The sequence below is a fragment of the Paramormyrops kingsleyae genome, chromosome 19 (assembly GCF_048594095.1).
Source record: "Paramormyrops kingsleyae isolate MSU_618 chromosome 19, PKINGS_0.4, whole genome shotgun sequence".
In the NCBI taxonomy this organism is placed as follows: domain Eukaryota; kingdom Metazoa; phylum Chordata; class Actinopteri; order Osteoglossiformes; family Mormyridae; genus Paramormyrops; species Paramormyrops kingsleyae.
The window spans coordinates 1,133,660-1,156,922 of record NC_132815.1 but is presented as its reverse complement, the minus strand read 5'-3'; the positions used below and the strand labels follow the sequence as shown (position 1 = coordinate 1,156,922).

Below are 23,263 nucleotides of genomic sequence, written 5' to 3'. Positions count from 1 at the left end.
CTAAAGGTGAGGGGAGTAAAGATGAAGACTGCAGTAGAGAAGGTGGTGAGGGGATCAAGGAAGAGGATGGAGGAGAGAACAGCAGAGGAGAAGGTGAGGGGAGTAAGGGAGAGAGCAGCAGAGGAGATGGTGAGGGGAGTAAGGGAGAGAACAGCGGAGGAGAAGGTGAGGGGAGTAAGGGAGAGAACAGCAGAGGAGAAGGTGAGGGGAGCAAGAGAGAGAACAGCAGAGGAGATAGTGAGGGGAGTAAGGGAGAGAACAGCAGAGGAGATAGTGAGGGGAGTAAGGGAGAGAACAGCGGAGGAGAAGGCGAGGGGAGTAAGGGAGAGAACAGCAGAGGAGAAGGTGAGGGGAGTAAGGGAGAGAACAGCAGAGGAGAAGGTGAGGGGAGTAAGGGAGAGAACAGCAGAGGAGAAGGTGAGGGGAGTAAGGGAGAGAACAGCAGAGGAGATAGTGAGGGAAGTAAGGGAGAGAACAGCGGAGGAGATGGTGAGGGGAGTAAGGGAGAGAACAGCGGAGGAGATGGTGAGGGGAGTAAGGGAGAGAACAGCAGAGGAGATGGTGAGGGGAGTAAGGGAGAGAATAGCGGAGGAGATGGTGAGGGGAGTAAGGGAGAGAACAGCAGAGGAGATGGTGAGGGGAGTAAGGGAGAGAACAGCAGAGGAGAAGGTGAGGGGAGTAAGGGAGAGAACAGCAGAGGAGATGGTGAGGGGAGTAAGGGAGAGAACAGCAGAGGAGAAGGGGAGGGGAGTAAGGGAGAGAACAGCAGAGAAGGTGAGGTGAGTAAGGGAGAGAACAGTGGAGGAGAAGGTAAGGGAAGTAAGCGAGAGAACAGCAGAGGAGATGGTGAGGGGAGTAAGGGAGAGAATAGCGGAGGAGATGGTGAGGGGAGTAAGGGAGAGAACAGCAGAGGAGATGGTGAGGGGAGTAAGGGAGAGAACAGCAGAGGAGAAGGTGAGGGGAGTAAGGGAGAGAACAGCAGAGGAGATGGTGAGGGGAGTAAGGAGAGAACAGCAGAGGAGAAGGTGAGGGGAGTAAGGGAGAGAACAGCAGAGGAGAAGGGGAGGGGAGTAAGGGAGAGAACAGCAGAGAAGGTGAGGTGAGTAAGGGAGAGAACAGTGGAGGAGAAGGTAAGGGGAGTAAGCGAGAGAACAGCAGAGGAGATGGTGAGGGGAGTAAGGGAGAGAACAGCAGAGGAGATGGTGAGGGGAGTAAAAGAGAGAACAGCAGAGGAGGAGAAGGTGAGGGGAGTAAGTGAGAGGATGGAAGCAGAGGAGAAGGTGAGGGGAGTAAGTATAGACAAAGCCCCTTGCCTTGTGCTTCCTGCTTCCTGCGATTAACATGACCTTGGGCTGATAAACGATATACGATGGACATATGAATGTCACTGCCCCATGAGACTGACTTACACTGGTTGGATTTTCACTTGCACTGCTGACCTTGTTCTGTTGTCCTGTTCAGTTAGCAAAGAAGAAAGATGCCCAGCCAGTGACATACCCACAAAGGTGAAAGGCCGTTATTTCTCATTCTGGGATGTCGCGGCAAGCTGGCGGTCAGGCTAGAGAGCTAAGATTGTTCTCTGAATGGCTGCAGTAAGCAGCTCAGCGGCCTAAGCCTCTGCGTCTGTGATCGGAAGATCGCCCATTCAAGTCCTGGCCTTGGCTGAACAGTCACATGTCTGTGGGCCCTTGAAGTAAGGCCCTTAACCCTCAGCTCCAGAGGCACTGTATGTCAGCTGACCCTGTGCTGTGACCCCCCCCCCCTCCTCAAGCTAAGGAGAGCAGGATGGGCTGCACAAAGGGAAAATTCCAATGCACCGGTACTTGTGCAAATGGCAAATAATGGATTTATCATTTGTGAGGATTTTAGAAGCAGATTCCCAGGCAACCCACTAAGAAGGACATACTGCCAGTCAGTGGAAAAAGGTGTCTGTCTGTGAAATAAGACCAAAGGCAATTCATTTGGGAAGAATTCATTTACAATGTCAATTAATTTAGGTTCCTGGTAATAGTGAAAGCAGCACAAGTGGATTAATATGATGCAGACCAGTTAGTGCTTTGAGCAAGACCCTGCAGTACTATAATTACTATAATATAATACACTCACCTAAAGGATTATTAGGAACACCATACTAATACGGTGTTTGACCCCCTTTCGCCTTCAGAACTGCCTTAATTCTACGTGGCATTGATTCAACAAGGTGCTGAAAGCATTCTTTAGAAATGTTGGCCCATATTGATAGGATAGCATCTTGCAGTTGATGGAGATTTGTGGGATGCACATCCAGGGCACGAAGCTCCCGTTCCACCACATCCCAAAGATGCTCTATTGGGTTGAGATCTGGTGACTGTGGGGGCCATTTTAGTACAGTGAACTCATTGTCATGTTCAAGAAACCAATTTTAAATGATTCGAGCTTTGTGACATGGTGCATTATCCTGCTGGAAGTAGCCATCAGAGGATGGGTACATGGTGGTCATAAAGGGATGGACATGGTCAGAAACAATGCTCAGGTAGGCCGTGGCATTTAAACAATGCCCAATTGGCACTAAGGGGCCTAAAGTGTGCCACGAAAACATCCCCCACACCATTACACCACCACCACCAGCCTGCACAGTGGTAACAAGGCATGATGGATCCATGTTCTCATTCTGTTTACGCCAAATTCTCACTCTACCATTTGAATGTCTCAACAGAAATCGAGACTCATCAGACCAGGCAACATTTTTCCAGCCTTCAACTGTCCAATTTTGGTGAGCTCGTGCAAATTGTAGCCTCTTTTTCCTATTTGTAGTGGAGATGAGTGGTACCCGGTGGGGTCTTCTGCTGTTGTAGCCCATCCGCCTCAGGGTTGTTCGTGTTGTGGCTTCACAAATGCTTTGCTGCATACCTTGGTTGTAACGAGCGGTTATTTCAGTCAAAGTTGCTCTTCTATCAGCTTGAATCAGTCGGCCCATTCTCCTCTGTCTTCTAGCATCAACAAGGCATTTTCGCCCACAGGACTGCCGCATACTGGATGTTTTTCCCTTTGCACACCATTCTTTGTAAACCCTAGAAATGGTTGTGCGTGAAGATCCCAGTAACTGAGCAGATTGTGAAATACTCAGACCGGCCCGTCTGGCACCAACAACCAGGCCACGCTCAAAATTGCTTAAATCACCTTTCTTTCCCATTCTGACATTCAGTTCAGGAGATTGTCTTGACCAGGACCACACCCCTAAATGCATTGAAGCAACTGCCATGTGATTGGTTGATTAGATAATTGCATTAATGAGAAATTGAACAGGTGTTCCTAATAATCCTTTAGGTGAGTGTATATCATTTTCAGTAATCAAATAAGAAGTGTAGCATACAGCTCATTAAAAATTACACAACACAAAGTGCCACATATTACTCTTGCAGGTGATACTGTACTCACACAGCACTTTATGTTACTCACACTGGTGTCTTAATATTATACACACAGGTGTTACTGTACTCACACAGGACCTTACATTACTCAGACTGGTGTATTAATCTTATACATACAGGTGTTACTGTACTCACACATGACCTGACATTAGTCACACTGATGTCTTAATATTATACACACAGTTGCCACTGTACTGACCCTGGTGTCTTATTATACAGACAGGAGCTGATGTCACTCACACTAGTGTCTTAATATTACATAGACTGGGCTTTACATTGCTCACAATGGTGTTACTGTACTCACACAGGGCCTTTTAGAAAGGCTTCCTACATCACAAAAACAGTAAATTATAATGTTTCACATTATCTTTGGCGGGGGGGGGTGATGCTGTCAAGGTGTTAATATACACACAGTAATGAGTGTGGCTGATATTATTAGCTAGGCTCAATGGAAACGTGTCGCTCTCCCTTAGGTCAGAGCCGAATTATCCCAGGGTGAGCCAGTCTGATCTGCTATGTAACACTCCAGATTAAAATGTTCTTTGCTCTTCTAGGAAACAGAGTAACCTGAAGGGTGGGGGGGGGGGTGTTTTTTCCCATGTCTCTAAATGTTTTTTTATAGTAAGGTAGGAATTAGCACTAATGTAATTAGCATAGCATTAGCATCTTGTTATACCTTAATCTTCACACACAGAAGACCCACTAGTTCACGTGAAGTTCAGCGTCCTCCAAGCCACACCTGGCAAAAACATCTGTGCCTTTATGAACACCAAATTATCATTTAGAGATATTTTTACCTGTCTACAAATAACGTCAAATATTTAAGGATTTCAGTGTCGACAAAAGATTCCAACTTACTTAGAAATGCTTACTATGAACTAGATATTGAAATGAGTCACAGATAACTAAATATTTGGAATTGTTCAAAGGTCACTGGGCTGTAAGTCTAACAGAAATAATTTAAGGCTGCCTCTGAATTGCTCACAGATACCATGAAGAGCCTCGAATGACTCAGGGCTACTAGCTGCCTTGTGGTCAGGCCTGACAGTCGGACTCTGCATGAAGATGCTCAGTGGCATGGTTCTGTGTGTGTGTAGCAGTGTGGGTCACTGCTTCAGTAGGCATCTATGTATTACGACAAAATACAAAATTCAAAATTCGGCTCTGTGGGTAAGATGTTCTCCGCCATGTTAAAAGACACCGTAGAGTCGTAGATGGACTGGCGTGTTACAACAGGGAATTCCTGAAGCTGGATGTCCGGCTCAAGTAAAGCAGGGTGGAGAGAGCAGGCTTCGTGCCCTCCGGCCCCCCCAACATCACAGTGGCCAGCAGATAAATACACAGCGAATCATGACAAGCAGGGGAAGCCCCAGGGAGACTCATCCTCACTCCAGCTGCTCATACACTGGCCCCCTGTAGGGGGCTCTCTAACTGCACGCCTCACAGGGCCATGGCCCAGCTAGCTCCGGAGATTTTCCTGGAAATAATACCGGAGGCGGCAGCACTTATACCTTAAACTGTGGTGAAAAGCAGGCAGCATCACACTGTGCTTATCCTGCACCCTGACAGCGGGTCACACAGCGCTGCTGATAGCGGGACCGAGCGCCACGGCACTCCTCTCCGCTACCCGCCCAGTGCCGGGTCACACAGCGCTGCTGATAGCGGGACCGAGCGCCACGGCACTCCTCTCCGCTACCCGCCCAGTGCCGGGCCACACAGCTCTCCTGATAGCGGGACCGAGCGCCACGGCACTCCTCTCCGCTACCCGCCCAGTGCCGGGCCACACAGCTCTCCTGATAGCGGGACCGAGCGCCACGGCACTCCTCTCCGCTACCCGCCAGTGCCGGGTCACACAGCTCTCCTGAAAAAGGGACTCCATTCCATGTCAATGTCACAGAGCACTGGCATTTCCCCACCCTCTGCCTCCATGCTCACTGGGGGTAAGGGGCTTTTTATTAGTAGTGGTGGTGGGGGGGCACTTGTCAGTCACCTAGCAACACATCTCCTGTCTCCTGATGCACTCTTTAGTGCTGCAGAGCTGCACTGACACAGTGCATTATGGGGATGAGCAGCCCCCCCCCCCCCATACCCTGAAAAATCACAAAGGAGTAGATCAGAAAGCCTCTGGAGCCAGCGGGCTCCATGGGGGAAACATCTGCCTTGTAATTGTCCATATAAGGAGCATGATGGTCTTTTGATTTCCTAAACATGGCCCTTTTAAGGACTCACTTTTGTCACCTGCTGTTTGGAGGGCCATCAGCACTGGGAAAACAGCCTTCAGAAATACATATTTGCCTATTAGGCTAATATCTGTCTTGATGATACAGTAGATCTTAAAGTACAGCCTAATTTCTAACTCACCTCTTGGTCCTGCATGCTGTCCTGATCCTGCCATCTCCCTGCTGCCTGCACACTGTCCTCATCCTGCCATCTTCCTGCTGCCTGCTCCCTGTCCTCATCCTGCCATCTTCCTGCTGCCTGCTCGCTGTCCTCATCCTGCCATCTTCCTGCTGCCTGCTCGCTGTCCTCATCCTGCCATCTTCCTGCTGCCTGCTCGCTGTCCTCATCCTGCCATCTTCCTGCTGCCTGCTCGCTGTCCTCATCCTGCCATCTTCCTGCTGCCTGCTCGCTGTCCTCATCCTGCCATCTTCCTGCTGCCTGCTCGCTGTCCTCATCCTGCCATCTTCCTGCTGCCTGCTCGCTGTCCTCATCCTGCCATCTTCCTGCTCGCTGTCCTCATCCTGCCATCTTCCTGCTGCCTGCTCACTGTCCTCATCCTGCCATCTCCCTGCTGCCTGCACACTGTCCTCATCCTGCCATCTTCCTGCTGCCTGCTCCCTGTCCTCATCCTGCCATCTTCCTGCTGCCTGCTCCCTGTCCTCATCCTGCCATCTTCCTGCTGCCTGCTCGCTGTCCTCATCCTGCCATCTTCCTGCTGCCTGCTCGCTGTCCTCATCCTGCCATCTCCCTGCTGCCTGCTCGCTGTCCTCATCCTGCCATCTCCCTGCTCCTGTGCCTCTCCTGCCTTCTGCTGACCACCACTTTCCTTCATACACATTAAGTTTGCAAAACTGCACCTATACTTTTAGCATAATGTTCTGTAGCTTAACACTAATATTTCCTACTTACGCTTCTTTTACCACCAAAAAAGTGTCTGATGTCTCCATCTTTCCTTTTCCTCATAGTGTGTCTGTGAATAAAATCTAATCTATATTTAACAAAACAGTATCTGGGCTATCAGATGAAGCTTCTAAAATGTCTATAAATATGAAATTGTGGAATGCAGAATCAATACCACTAAAATTCAAATAATAGGGCTTATTTGCTAGCTAGTTTTTTACGTTGCCCCTATAGGTTTCACTTGCAGTTATGTTTTTTCAGAGCATGACGTTAGACCTTCTTATGCGTTAATATTAGCCTAATAACAAACCACACAGGCTAAGTGGTGAATTAATTTCAGAAAGACACAATTTATTCATGATAAAATGAGAATGAAAACATAGGGAGTTCATCTCCTTGGAAAATGACCATGATCGATTTTACCTCACCAAATAAGCCTGGTTTAAATACTGTAGAGAAGTTAGCTCATCTTGCTAGTTAACGTAACTAAAGTTGACTGTACCGGTGTTCTGTCGAGTTGAGCTACTTTGTCGAGGCAAGCTATGATTAGGGCTATCGATTAGCACTACGGTTGCTTGCTTCGACAAAGTAGCTCAACTCGACAGAACACCGGCCTCAGAAGGACAATGGTAAGTAATTCAACTTATAAAGATGTCAGCTTGCATTAGTAGATGAAACACTTAAACGAATAAATGAAGGTTGTAAAATAACACAATTTTCAACAGGTTAGACTTCTGCTGGCTACTTAGATTTACCAACAGGCCACTCAATGAGAATGAATGACGCAACCGACCGGCTGCTTCTAGCGCCGAGGTGGTTAAAATGGTACGGTCCACACTAGGGGTGTCGTGTCGGAAATCGTTTTACATAAACTATTCCTACAAGGTGAGGTTCTCTTTTTTTTTTTTTTTTTACAACAAAATAAAAATGTTAAGACCCCCCCCCCAACCTGCTATTTTTGTCTCTTTGGGGGGGTCTGGGTCTTGATCGGGGGGTACAGTACCCCCCATAATTCGAACCATGTCCCTAAGCCCCTGGCCTAATATTTGAGAACTGGTGTTGCGGGAAAGTCCCTGAAAGAAACCCCCACTTTTATACGAAGCTCCTCTGCTCAATAATAGTCACTGCATCATATTTATCGCTTTCTATATTTATATAGTCACAGTTTTTCATTTTTCATTCCATCTATCAATAAACTGTGAAAGGGATTTTATTGTTGCTACTTTTCTTGCGTTTCAAACTGCCTTTCCAAAGTGATGGGTGTGGGGTGCAGTGACATTCCAGACTGATGGGCCATTGACAGCATGCAAACTACTACAGGTGTGAGGACACCTATCTCATCAATATTCATTGTGAAGACCACTGACTTTGAGAAAAAGAGTGTCACTCTAAAGTTCTAACACTTTAGTAATCAAACTACATAAAATTTCAGAATGTCACTTTCACCTGTGTAGCCAACCCCTGTGTCTATAAGCTTCAGAGCTCAAAAGTCTTACCTAGAAATGTCTATAATGTGATTTTTTACAATTTCTCAGCATGTCTGAAAATAGGTTTTTGAAAAGTATATGTTTAAAGTTGATTTTAACAAAAAATAGAATAATAACATTCTAAGAGGTCTCAGATTATTGGTGTTGAGTTTGTGATGAATAAAAGCAAATGTATCACTTTGTTATAAATGTTTTTTAGATAGGTGAAATATTTTAAAATGTCAAGGCATGTCAGACTACCTCGAAAGTGGAAAAAAGGCCTCAGGCCCCAGGGGCTTAAAGTTTGGTGTTCCGGCTGTGTGACAGAGAGAGCAGAGAACTTTATACATTTACAGCTGTGATGTGTGTTTGGGTGCATGATGCCCAATTGATCGCGGTGCGTCTCTGGGGCGGCTACCGGTCCATCACAGACACGGAGCATGAGGGTTCACTCATGAGCACCATGCTCTCTCTACTGACCTGGCTGCGGACACGTGAAAATGCATGAGGCTGGAAAAACCACACACATCTCTGAAACACATACAAAATCCATTAAATAATTAAAAAATAATGTTATCAGTTATTCTCAGGCAGAGGACAGTTCTTTCCTTGATTTTTGATCAACATGTGTAAAAAGTCTTCTACCATGAGTCATAATTCCCATCTCACCTAAATGTCCCAGTAAGGGTTCCTGTGCTGCCCTGCGCCTCACTTTAACACGGGGAAGTTTGGCTGTTTGTGTTAAACATCTGACAGGTTTGCGTGCATTTTGTGATGCATAAAAATAATAAAACAGTAACCGTTTTGAAAACAGAAATGCTTAATGCATTTGAGGAAAACTGTAATTTTCCACTTTCACATGATATTCAACAGAAGAAAAACACCATGGGGGCATTTTGATTTGCGAACGTTTGTTATTTTATGCTATCACGGTATCCCTGTTCACCAGGACTCACGCTACCATAAATATCACCCTGATGGTAAGTTACTTTGGGACTTACTGGTGATGGTACAATCGTGCAGTTACTATTATTAAAGGTGCTGTGCATCTCATCGCTTTAATGAAATTGCTTCAGGTTGAATGTTTACCTTGACGATACTCACAGCAACTTGTGTGTAATATTTCAATATCCTTTTGGAATTTGCATGTCACTGTGAACAAAACAAGAAGGAAAATGCCAGCAAAATGCACTACAGAACTGTGCTTTTTACTCTGACATGTGTTGATGTTTTCATAAATATTTTTTTTTAAATCGGGGCAATTCTCTTTTGCATTTTACAGTGTCTCCTTACTTTTTATTTTGTGTCCATGTTATTTATCCTGATTTAGGTTAATTTTTTTTTACTGCTGACTCCAGGACCCTCGCAGAAAGAAATCCTACGCAGCCCGACTGCCTGAGGGGGCATAAAAGGCAAATTAATGTTTTGACAACTTTCTGTATCTATCCATCCATCCATGGATCTGTCCGTAGGTAAGAGAAGATGGACATTAATAGCCTAAAAACCAAAGTACTTTAGCTAAGTCTATAAAATTTCAGTGAACTGGCAAAACCCTTGAAATGAGTGGAAATCTGTGACAAGCTGAGCATGAAAATAAAATGATACAAAATACATCATTACAATGCATATTCTGTGTAAACAGGAAGCATGCAGAAGGCATGGCAGCTCCGCAGGCAGCGCCTCCACAGAAGGCTGCCTCACCTCTCTGAGGACGGGGGTTCGAATCTCATCTCTGCCCCCCGAGAATGAAGCAGGCTGCCTCACCTCTCTGAGGACGGGGGTTCGAATCTCATCTCTGCCCCCCGAGAATGAAGCAGGCTGCCTCACCTCTCTGAGGACAGGGGGTTCGAATCTCATCTCTGCCCCCCGAGAATGAAGCAGGCTGCCTCACCTCTCTGAGGACGGGGGGTTCGAATCTCATCTCTGCCCCCCGAGAATGAAGCAGGCTGCCTCACCTCTCTGAGGACGGGGGGTTCGAATCTCATCTCTGCCCCCCGAGAATGAAGCAGGCTGCCTCACCTCTCTGAGGACGGGGGGTTCGAATCTCATCTCTGCCCCCCGAGAATGAAGCAGGCTGCCTCACCTCTCTGAGGACGGGGGGTTCGAATCTCATCTCTGCCCCCCGAGAATGAAGCAGGCTGCCTCACCTCTCTGAGGATGGGGGTTTGAATCTCATCTCTGCCCCCCGAGAATGAAGCAGGCTGCCTCACCTCTCTGAGGATGGGGGTTTGAATCTCATCTCTGCCCACCCGAGAATGAAGCTAGACTGAGAAAATGGGAGCACAGAAAATGTCCTTGAGGGGAAAATGCACTTACAACCAATTATAATCAGTTATTAAAACTGAATGAATCCACTTAAGGTCTAAATTATAGCAGCAGCTTGAATTTCAGAAATTACGTTAATAACAAAAATCACAGCAGGGATGTGCTACACAATACGGATGGAGGAACGTTTGTTTGCAACAAAGAAAGCCATCAAAATGGTCAAATGTTTTCATTTGTACTGTAACAGGTCTCATAATAATTACACCCTCCTGCGTCTATATACACTGCTCAAAAAAATTAAAGGAACACTTTTTAATCAGAGTATAGCATCGAGTCAATTTAACTTCTGGGATATTGATCTAGTCCGTTAAGTAGCAGTGGGGGTTGTTAATCGGTTTCAGCTGCTTTGGTGTTAAAGAAGTTAACAACAGGTGCACTAGAGGGGCAACAATGAGACGACCACCAAAACAGGAATGGTTTAACGGGTGGAGGCCACTGACTTTTTTCACTAGTTTTGCATTTGGCTACAGTCAGTGTCACTACTGGTAGCATGAGGAGATACCTGGACCCTACAGAGGTTGCACAGGTAGTCCGACCAGGATGGTGCATCAATATGTGTTATTACCAGAAGGTTTGCTGCGTCTCCCAGCACAGTCTCAAGGGCATGGAGGAGATTCCAGGAGACAGACAGTTACTCTAGGAGAGCTGGACAGGGTTGTAAAAGGTCCTTAACCCATCAGCATGACCGGTATCTGCTCCTTTGTGCAAGGAGGAACAGAATGAGCACTGCCAGAGAATACCAGAATTGGCAGGTCCACTACTGGCACCTTGTGAGGAGAGCAGATGAGAGTAGGTTCACCCTGAGCACATATGACAGACATGAAAGGGTCTGGAGAAGCCATGGAGAATGTTATGCTGCCTGTAACATTGGTCAGCATGACCGTTTTGGTGGTGGGTCAGTGATGGTCTGGGGAGGCATATCCATGGAGGGACGCACAGACCTCTACAGGCAAGACAACAGAACCTTGACTGCCATTAGGTATCGGGATGAAATCCTTGGACCCATTGTCAGACCCTACGCTGGTGCAGTGGGTCCTGGGTTCCTCCTGGTGCACGACAATGACCGACCTCATGTGGCGAGAGTATGCAGGCAGTTCCTGAAGGATGAAGGAATTAATACCAATGACTGACCCCCACACTTGCCTGACCTAAATCCAATAGAACACCTCTGGGACATTGTTTCGGTCCGTCCTACGCCACCAGGTTGCACCTCAATCTGTCCAGGAGCTCAGTGATGCCCTGGTCCAGACCAGGGAGGAGATGTTGTCAGGCATACATACAAGCACAAGGGGGCCATACAAACTACAAAGTACGATTTTGAAGTGCTGCAATGAAATTTCAGCAAAATGGACTAGCCTGCCGCATCATTTTTTCCACTTTGATTTTAGGGGTGTCAGCCCTTTGTAGGTTGATCATTTTCATTTCCATCAAACGATGTGGCATCTTTTCGATCCTAACACATTTACCCCGTTCATATCAGAATAGATATCTAGCATGACTTTTTTTCCCCCCACTGAGATCTGATGTGTTTTCAAAGTGTGATTTTTTTGGTGTGTGTTATAATTTATTGAGAACTATCTATGAAAAACTGGGCATGAACAAACACCTGCACTGGCCTTTATGAGGGTTAAACACTTTGCAGGCTAACCTGCTGCCCTGATAGGACCGCCCCCTCTGTGCGGGGGCACAGGAAGGCCTGTACCATGCTGCTCTCTGCAACGGAGGTGCCCCGACTCAAACACTAACGTTACTTATGAATGGCCGAGACACAAATCAAGCAGCGAGAGGATGGAAAGTGTGTGCAGTGAATGCAGCATAATAAACATATAATCAGCCGGAGGCACAGTCAGGCCCACCCAAGTGACTGCATGCTCCAAAGTTCCTTCCGGAACAATAGGGGGAAAAACTGAAGGACACAGATTACGGGAAGCCCGTTAAAAACCTTTTAGGGGATACAGAAGTCAGCCTGCACCACCGCCCCAAGCTGCTGCGCTCATTGGAGCGCTCTCTCATACAGTACTATTCACAGGAACGGGGGACTCTCTCTCATACAGTACTATTCACAGGAACGGGGGACTCTCTCTCATACAGTACTATTCACAGGAACGGGGGACTCTCTCTCATACAGTACTATTCACAGGAACGGGGGACTCTCTCTCATACAGTACTATTCACAGGAACGGGGGACTCTCTCTCATACAGTACTATTCACAGGAACGGGGGACTCTCTCTCATACAGTACTATTCACAGGAACGGGGGACTCTCTCTCATACAGTACTATTCACAGGAACGGGGGACTCTCTCATACAGTACTATTCACAGGAACGGGGGACTCTCTCTCATACAGTACTATTCACAGGAACGGGGGACTCTCTCTCATACAGTACTATTCACAGGAACGGGGGACTCTCTCTCATACAGTACTATTCACAGGAACGGGGGACTCTCTCTCATACAGTACTATTCACAGGAACGGGGGACTCTCTCTCATACAGTACTATTCACAGGAACGGGGGACTCTCTCTCATACAGTACTATTCACAGGAACGGGGGACTCTCTCTCATACAGTACTATTCACAGGAACGGGGGACTCTCTCTCATACAGTACTATTCACAGGAACGGGGGACTCTCTCTCATACAGTACTATTCACAGGAACGGGGGACTCTCTCTCATACAGTACTATTCACAGGAACGGGGGACTCTCTCTCATACAATACTATTCACAGGAACGGGGGACTCTCTCTCATACAGTACTATTCACAGGAACGGGGGACTCTCTCTCATACAGTACTATTCACAGGAACGGGGGACTCTCTCTCATACAGTACTATTCACAGGAACGGGGGACTCTCTCTCATACAGTACTATTCACAGGAACGGGGGACTCTCTCTCATACAGTACTATTCACAGGAACGGGGGACTCTCTCTCATACAGTACTATTCACAGGAACGGGGGACTCTCTCTCATACAGTACTATTCACAGGAACGGGGGACTCTCTCTCATACAGTACTATTCACAGGAACGGGGGACTCTCTCTCATACAGTACTATTCACAGGAACGGGGGACTCTCTCTCATACAGTACTATTCACAGGAACGGGGGACTCTCTCTCATACAATACTATTCACAGGAACGGGGGACTCTCTCTCATACAATACTATTCACAGGAACGGGGGACTCTCTCTCATACAATACTATTCACAGGAACGGGGGACTCTCTCTCATACAATACTATTCACAGGAACGGGGGACTCTCTCTCATACAGTACTATTCACAGGAACGGGGGACTCTCTCATACAGTACTATTCACAGGAACGGGGGACTCTCTCTCATACAGTACTATTCACAGGAACGGGGGACTCTCTCTCATACAGTACTATTCACAGGAACGGGGGACTCTCTCTCATACAGTACTATTCACAGGAACGGGGGACTCTCTCATACAGTACTATTCACAGGAACGGGGAACTCTCATACAGTACTATTCACAGGAACGGGGGACTCTCTCTCATACAGTACTACTCACAGGAACGGGGGACTCTCTCTCATACAGTACTACTCACAGGAACGGGGGACTCTCTCTCATACAGTACTATTCACAGGAACGGGGGACTCTCTCTCATACAGTACTATTCACAGGAACGGGGGACTCTCTCTCATACAGTACTATTCACAGGAACGGGGGAATACTACAGTTCTACCCATTTATTGGCGCAAATATTTCCACCAAATGGGTCCAGATTAACTAGCTCTTTAAAAGTTGAAAACAGCTTAAGTAAGAAGAGGTGACTATTTGCCCACAGCTGAGCCGCATAACGTCAACAGACATCTCTAACAGTTTTACTCCGGGGAAATTTAATTTCATATAAATACACTTAAACAGTGAACAAAACACCAATTCAGTCCATTTACAGTTGAGTAAACTCGACAAGAACAAAGAATGTTTCATTCGATCACTCTAAAACAGTAACAAACAACCTGCACCAAATAATAAAATAACAATAAAGTGATTGGATACATACAATGGTGCACATAATGAATATTAATCAGCAGTGCGACCCAACGTGAGCAGAAGCTTGGAGATACTGTTTTGGATCCTGACTTCATTGTGGCTTTTGTACTGCCAGCAACAAAGCATCAGGTGCAGTAAAAGGAGAACAGAAGATGTGTGAATATGAGGAAGGCAGACGTCTGCCCCGGCTGCAGGAAGGCACCGTGTGCGCAGACTGCGCACGCACATTCATAAAGGGCTGATTTTGTGAGACCCCCAAATGCTGTCAGCTGCTCATTCAGAGCATGTGATCCCTGTGCATTAACAAGCTGTTAATGGCAATATCATATTACTCTTGCGGCAGGGGGCTGGTCAACTTTAAAAGGCTTAAATACATAACTGAAGGCCCTCATCCTGACAGAGGCAGACAAACCGCTTCGCACCCAGGACAGACAGTCCAACTGGCCTCTCAGAGAGAAACATAGTATGATGACCAGCAACCACATACAAGCAGATAAGCTGCTCCTATTCCTACACCATCAAACATGTCAGCTGAAGCGGTCCAGAGACGCAGCCCAGACTTCCCAGAATTCGCTGCTGTCCCGGCTTATACATCACCGCCCAGACTTCCCAGAATCCCCTGCTGTCCCGGCTTATACATCACAGCCCAGACTTCCCAGAATCCTCTGCTGCCTTGGCTTATACATCACAGCCCAGACTTCCCAGAATCCTCTGCTGCCTTGGCTTATACAATCACCCCGACTAAGAAACAAAGGTCTTTACTCCAGTGTTACCACATATCCGCTTACGCCGCTTCAGTGCGAGATGTTTGATTTTGCTCTTTTGAGCCGAATGATCTGGCTTTTTGTCTTTCAGAGTGACTTAGGTCTAAGTTGCGCTTGGGCACAAATGAAGTGCAGGCTATTGCTGATTACATGGGAAGCCTGGAGATAAATGATTAATTTGATCACAGTAATGAAAACACATCCATTCAGAGGCTCCTCTCACAACACATGTAACCAACAGGACGGCGGGTTCAGCACATGTTAAACAAAACCACAGGCAACAAACAGGATTTTCTGGAATAAGTGTGAGATTTACTGGCATATAACCAAACGTACTTTACTTCCTGAGAAAAAGGATCAAAGCAGTTCATAGACCCATATATATCCCGGGAACCAGATACTAGTTGTTTTCCCATTAGCTTCTATAGCATCTGCGCCCAATTTCACAACCGGTTCTTCCACAGTTGACAAAGTAATGATCGTCAATACACAGATTGGTGAGCCCCTACAAACAGCCACAGAGCCACAAGCGAATATTACAGAGCTAAAGATTCCTTCTGACTCAAGGCATTTCAAAGCTGGAAATTCAAGATCTCTAAATATATGCTGTCATTGCATTTAGCAAAAAAAGCACACATTAAAATGTCACTCTCGCAATGGTGACTACGCACATGACAAAGACACAAGGAGGGAAAGAAGAAGAAAACACTCTTGTTGCTGCTGGCCTTGGAGTACAATGGTGCTGTTCACACAAGCTGTGACACAGCAAACTCACAATCACCCAAGAAATACACTTATTGTATGTGGCAACAGCGAACTGCCAATACCAATGAGAGGCCTGATTACCAGAAGAGAAGACGGCAGACTTGTCATACTGCTGTGTGTACGGCCACCAGTAGTGGACAGTGACATGACGGCCCGGTTAATGAGTATGGTTTGGGAGGGAATTGATCAGATCGAAAGTATCAGCTGGCAAATGGAGACGAGAGAAGCAGGATCAGACCTCAGGAAAGATGGCAAAGAGCCTTAAAGAACGGGAGTAAATTAAGGGGCAATGAGAGCAAGGAGAGATGACCGGCCAGGCCTGTATGTGAGGGAGAGAGGGGGAGTCGTGGTGGGAGGGGAGAAATACACACCGTGGGTGGTTTACATCCCCCCCCACAGAACAAATCTTAGAGCCTGGGTGCCACCTAGCAGTCACAAACACAACTGGTGAAGCGATTCCTGGGATTCAGGGCGAGCAATATGGCCATTTAGCGGAACGCAGGGCAATGGTAAAGGCGCTTCTGTGTTCGGTGGTAGTGTCATACACCAGAGCTGTACAGCGGGAACTCCCCAGTCACGCCGAGCACTCCTCCCCCCGCAGATCACGGACACGTTCAGATAATGTGCAACTGTGGCCCACCCCCATGCACCGCGACACCTCCCGCACACACACGCATGCACACACACACTTTCCTCACAACATACTTCATGGCATGGCGTTCACTTGGGCACATGGCATTTCATCATCTGCAGAGGAAGGACACGATGGAGCAGAAGGGTAGTAATCCATTTATTTAGTGGCACATTTTGCAAACTAGAAATTTATTCTCAAACTTATCAGCAAAAAAAAAAACAAAAAAAAAACAAAAAAAAAGAAAATAAGCAACAATCCACAAGCAAGGAATGCAATTTGTTCAACCGACTCCAAACAAACAGTACAGTTTTAAAGTTAGGGAAGAAAGCTTTTCACAATTTCTCTCCTTTGGAATAAGTACATTATACAAAATATACAATAATTCAATAATTGAGCCTTTGTGTAAAGTCAATCACGGGAGACTAAGTAGCAGACAATTTACTATAGAATTACAATCTAAATACAAGAAAGTATCCCTGCAGGTGAATGCAGAGGCGGATCTGCACACACACAGAAACACATGCTCAGGTGTTTGTTCCGAATGTTAAACACGACTCCAATTACTAATGTATCACGTCTTTAAAAGGATCGTCAGCCACATGCGTCCTAGGCATCGAGAGGGTGCTCCGTTAAACCACTTAAAGGTCAACTTTTCAAACACATACCCAGCGATAGACCGGTTTTCTTTTTTTTTTTTTTTTTCCTTGACCAGAATATCACAGAGCAAGTTGAGTTACTTCTCAGATAAGAAACTAGTCTTGCAGGTGCTAGGATAGAGTTAATTTAGTAAGGCAAAATGGTGAGCTTATCAGTGAGGTTAGCGGGAGGGGGATTTACAGCTTCACTGGAGGAAATTTATACAAAAGCCAGATAGACTGAAGGTCACCACAGACAGAACTCCAAAAACTGTAGATGACTGTTGCCTGTATAATTTTAAACTGGCGACTTGTATTGGGACCCTGTTATTAACGCCAATAAGCAAAACCAATTAAAAATTTCACCTCCCACCCATTCATCACAAAACCCCCATAATATCCATATCAGTGCAAATAGACAAATTTTTATTATTCAATAGTGGTTCATCTTCCTAATAAGTTAACTCAAGTAATTGTTTTGAATATATTATTTTTGCATTTCCTAATAATTTCCCATTTTAATTGGTTGTCTAAAGAAACAAAAAAGGGACCTCATCCAATTTGAGGAGTAACAATATAAAACAAGCACTCAGCAACCAAAAGAACTGCTCTAAAATGGACAGCACTGTATTCACATGAAGGTGACGTGTGCGGGACTGCCAGTGAACAGCGCAGGGCGCAGCGAGCACTGCTCAGCACGTCTCCCCAGGCAGCAGCTAGGGGGCAGCGTGTCCCCCACAGCCGCTGGCTGGCCGGCCAAACACACAGAGGGGGACCAGGGAACTGAACTCATGAGGTACTGTCGTTAGCTCTGCTGTGAGATCAGCAGCACAAAAAAATAAAAAAAAGTCATTATCCAGGGGGCCAAATCAGACTTGATATTGTCGTCAGTTTTAGAATTCATTCCTGTCACTCAGCTCTGTTTAGGATGGGTTAAGGGAGATGACTCAAGCTAATGTAAGGCCAGGTCACTAAAAATAAGAATGACAGCAGAAATGAGAAGAAACTTTAGATATTTAAACCACACCCATTGAAAACATTGTGTAGAGATCAAGCAGAACAGTGACTAGAGCACACTTTCCATTTAGCATGAAAAACACAGCAAACTTCCAGCTGTACATGCACCCAGACAGCCTGTGCCTCTGTCTATACGCAGAAAGTGTAACATACAACTCTGTGTGATTTCTAAAAGGACATAAAAGGATTCCAGTTTAAAAAGAGGGAAAATACTTCCGGTGAACGAATCTTTCACATGTAGAGAGGAGAAGTTGTTAGACTGGAAAGGTTTTCCCATTTCATCTGCTCACATAAAACAGCATCGAGCAACATGGAGGTCCATAGGGAGAGCGTCAGAGGAGGAGCACGTGCACCTCCCCGGCCACGACGAGGAGGTCAACGAAACACGAGGACTGGGGAGGACCAGACGCACGCAGGGAGGGAGGATGGCAGCGTCCACTTTGGCAAAAAACCAGCAAAAGGTCACTAGATCCCCATTCTGGCAATTGGCTAACATGGAGCTAACTGCACAGAAGCATCCTATGATGGGTACTACACAGGCAAGGTCAGGCACGTGGACCTCAGGGGGTGCAGGAGGGTAAACAGCGGAACGATGGCCTCTTATCCATAAGATCAGCCACGATGAGTGCAGCAAGCGCGTTGGGCCCAGCTCATGACATACAAAAGGAGTCTATTAAAACTAACATCAGCACACTCATTTAAAAGGAGCACAAGAGTTCGCAGTGATCTGCACTGCTGGGGAGGGGTTAGTATTAGATTGTCAGCTGTCAAATATTTTTTTTTTCCCCAAGACCAGATCAAGCAAAACCATGAGTTACGTTCATTCCCTTTGCATTTGCTTTAACAGCGACAGTATCTAGTAATACTAATCTAAGAATTATTTAGGTCAATAACAAAAAAATTCAAGTCACGTATGTACACATTGCATTTAGGACAAAAGTGATTCAACTGTCAAAATGTACTACTGTTAAATATAGCTCGAGTCAGCAAACTGCCTTTAGAAAAAGGAATGGGTTTTTTTAAAAAAAAAAAACAAAAAAAAAAACAAATGGACCCCATCATAGCAGCAACACCTGTCACCCCGAACAACAACAAAGCACAGCAAAGCAGGGCAAGTTGTGCTGCCTGAGCCAGCACAGGGTGTTACTGCACAGCAGGGTTCCCGGGGTTGGCAGATTTGTTCATCAGTCCGGTTTTCAGAAAGCACAGGCAGAGGAGGTGGGAGCCGAAGTGTCTGACCAGGAGTTCACACTGCAAATCTGTGGCTGCTCCGTCAAACTATCAGAAGAACTGAATTATGATCATTAAAATAATAAAACTATTAACAGAAGAATATAAACACCTAGTTCAGTTCAGGCGCCTGAGTTTAGTGCCTCCTCCCCCGGAAAGAGCGTAATCTGGATCATAATGTTTCTGAAGGTTTTTATTCTTTTCTTAATGAATACCGAAGTGGGTGAGGCGTGTAAAGACAGTTAGTGTTGCTGTGTTATGAAGAAGCAGAGCAGCCTGACTGCAGAGCAGCACGCGGGAATGCAGGGCAGGCCGGGCACTCGTCAGCGGACAGACACACAGACCGCGGGTGCGACCCCATACACACACACACAGGCGTGCCGGACAAAGCACGCCGCAGAAAAGTCGTAGTCACTAGTCATGATTTTGTAAATTTACAAAGCTTCCTCTGCTGTGAACTTAGAAATTTTACCCGTTTCTTAAAGGACCACTGACTAAGCTGTGGGAGCAGCGGCGCGCTGGCAGATGTGACGGGGGGGCTGGCGGATACGGACGCGGATACAGACGCGCTTTCATCCTTAGCTTTTACTCAGGTTCACGCCTGATGAGAGTACATTGTGCAGAGGGACAAACGCACTTCACATAAACGAGCACAACTGGGGAGGTGGGGGGTTGGGGGGCAGAGCAGAAGCCTCGAATGTCATTACAGCAAAGAAGTTTGCAAATTCATGAATTAAAAACAACAACAACAACAACAACAAAAAAATAGCCTTGCATCAGCTTGGTGGAAGGGCAAACCAGTGTGGGCTTAAAAGGACATGGCGAAAAGGAGCAGGGGGGGCGGGCAGTGCCGTGCCGCCTCCCCCCCGGGCAAACGGTAGTTGTATGGCAGGGGCTGTGTGGGGTGGCCCCCCCCAGCCGCCGCTTGTCGCCGCCTCTGAACGGAAAGCCTTGGGGGCAGGTGGCCGGCGAAGTGGCTCATGAGCGCAGGCGGTCTTGGTGGGGGGGCTGTGAGTAAGCTCTGTGCTAGGGGAGGTGCAGGGAGGCCGGGGCCACGTTACCACATGTCGGCAGCCGAGGCAGAGTCCTTCAGAGAGAGGGAGGGAGGGGGGGGGGGGGGGGAAGAGGCCTTTAGAGAAGCCAGGCAAACCCCTGCTGCCATCTGAGCACTGAGCTGCCAGTCCATGAACACATTCAACCAGATCTCAGTCACATGTGCAGCACGTGAGCGACGACAGAGACAAACAGGGACCAAAAAGGCACAGGTCACTTATTAAGGGGCAGGGAAACAGCAAGGGCAGCATGAATATGGCTGAAAATACCGAACAGCACGGAAATGGCACAGATGGGACCTCAAAACACCTACCGATCACTTCAGCAGCACAACACAACATTTACATAAAATAATACTGACAGGAGACTGCACTCGAACACCATGTGACCAGCATCAGAAGAGCGCGGGCGGGACTTTCATACCCCTAACTTACATTCAAATCTGTTTTAACCCAATGCGCCATTCAGAAAAATCAGAGCATTATGTCTTTCCGTGGCAGTTCAAGTGATATGTACGCTATGTATTTATACAGCAAGGAGCTTATTTCTATAAGAAAACCAATGCATGTTATTCATAACCAGTTGCATAATCTATCTGGTTATCCTCCATCATACTGACAAAAGCCTTAGCTAAAAAGGGTGGGGAAGGAAGAGTTACTTACAGTGTCTTCACTCCGACATGGGTTCAGTCTGTTGTATACGGCTTCAACAACACTCCGTCTGCAGTGAGGGAGACACACAGAGCACTTAGGTCCCTGCCCACCTGCGGCAAAAACCACAGAGTCTGGCGGCAAAAAACAAGCAAGACCTGTAGCCCTCGTCAGATCAGTCTGGAGGAAGCGAGGAAGCGAGAGGCCGGTCGCCATGTGAGCGTGCGGAGCATTTGTCGCACGGCGTCTAAGCTTGCTTATGCAAATGTGAGAACAGCAGAGCAGACTGCAACTCAACACGGCCATACGAGTGAGGGGGGGGGTGGGGGGTGAGACGGCTTGCCCTGATGCTACTGCCCACCCAATGATCAGCTTCGAGCCAAAATGGCTGCCAGAGCACCAGCTGATTGCTAGTTTACATGCCCGCCGTCTTTAAGTCACATGAGACGTGACTTTTAAAGTATAATGCTGTCAGTCAAAGTCAGCTGGGCCAATGTCCCTGTCAGAGGGGAACATGGGTTATCTGCAAGCAGTTAATCATTACCGGCTACTGCCAACAAGTCAGCTCTTAAGTTACAGTCACCACTGATAGACTGCTGGTCTGTGAGACGCAGACCTAACAGCATATCAGAGTCATGGTCAGACAAGCTGAGAAGAAACCGGCCGAGTGACGGGCGTCACTTCTGGATGGACAAAGCGACAAACGGGGACACTCACTTGCTGGCCAGCTCGCCCCCTGGTGGCAGATTGGGGATGCTCTCCGTGGCTAACGTGCGCATCACGTGGACCAAGTCCGGCACATCCTCTTCACCTTGTTTCTTAATGATCTCTGAGGAGGAGGTGACTTCTGGTTAAGAGGGTCGCATGAAGTATACAGCTGGAACTTCAGACAGGCGGAGGCTAAGACACTGAAGTCTTGAGAGTGGTCAGACTTAACTCGAACCAAGTGGCAAAAATCACTAATGAATCCATATCAAAACTGGTTCCTCTTAAAAAGGTCTTAATGTGCTCAGCCAATATACCACATTTCCCAATATCAAAGCAATAAGCAAATATAAATACAGCTTTAAAAATGCAGCTGAAAATTACACAAATGATTCTCAAATTTCACATTCATATACTAACAGTATGCAGCAGCAGGGGTGGCTGACATGATCTAATATATCATGCTATTTTTCACTTTTTGAACGATGATGATATTATATCACGGTGTTACTTTTTTCCTCAAGTTTTGGGAGGAGTAGCATGGCCTGTCCCTTTATGTAAATAAAAAAAAATGAAAGCATATTAAGTACACTTTAATTGCTGTTACAGTTGGGTATGGGCGGTCTTACTTCGAAAAGATGACATATGTAATGTTTTCTCATATTCATTTTTTAAATTGTCGGAGTAAAAACGCGAACTGAACAACAAGCCACTTCAGACAAAAAGAGGTGTGCGATTTTTCATGTTTAAAAGCTGCTCTTTCATACTTAGCTTGCAAAGGGCTACCATGGCAGAGTTAAAATTAATAAATAAAAGCTTAGACAAGGCAACCCAAAAGACACAGGAGAAAAGTAAATAAGGGGGTGGAATTAAAGCTAAAATTCTGTTCTGAAGCAGTGCTTATTTTTGAAAACTGCAAACCCAGCACATTAGACACAGATGAATCAGTGATGGCCAAACCCCTAACCCAACAACAGCAATCATGCGTCTCTCACTACAGCACAGTGTCCTAGTCACCCGACAGATTATCTTAGTGACAGAAATGACATTGGATGAGGACTAAACTCCAGCCATACAGATTATAATGGTAATCACAGTGAATATGACAGCTGCACCTCTGGTTTGCTACAGAAAAATCTCCTTTCAGTAGCTACAAGAAAACTGCAGGATTCGTCCATTAATAAAATAGGTACAGACAAATCTAGCTGTGAGTTATCTGAAGCATGACTTCCTATGTCACATACAATGACTAATTGACATGTTCCCACCTCCAGCACACTGGAAGACGTGCTGCAAAAGTATCGCTCCCCAGCCACAGCCCCGCTCAGCCTTGACTACAAAACAGAAGCAGCCTCGAGAACTAAAGCCTGGCAGAGCCCCACAGCGAAACCCGGGACTGGCTCCTCAGCTGTCACCTAACCCACGGCTCCCAAGTCGGAGAACTCGGACAGCCCTGCTCCAGCCATTCC

The 23,263-nt window shown here is 46.5% G+C and overlaps 1 long non-coding RNA gene across 1 annotated transcript; it reads right to left on the bottom strand.

Moving 5' to 3' along the window:
• Nucleotides 1-16,647: 16,647 nt before the first annotated feature.
• On the bottom strand, nucleotides 16,648-22,248 carry LOC140580984 (uncharacterized). The gene is made up of 3 exons (XR_011984096.1): nucleotides 21,807-22,248; nucleotides 21,102-21,159; nucleotides 16,648-20,473 (listed from the first exon to the last, which is right to left on the bottom strand). It is a non-coding gene; the product is annotated as an uncharacterized lncRNA (long non-coding RNA).
• Nucleotides 22,249-23,263: the final 1,015 nt, after the last annotated feature.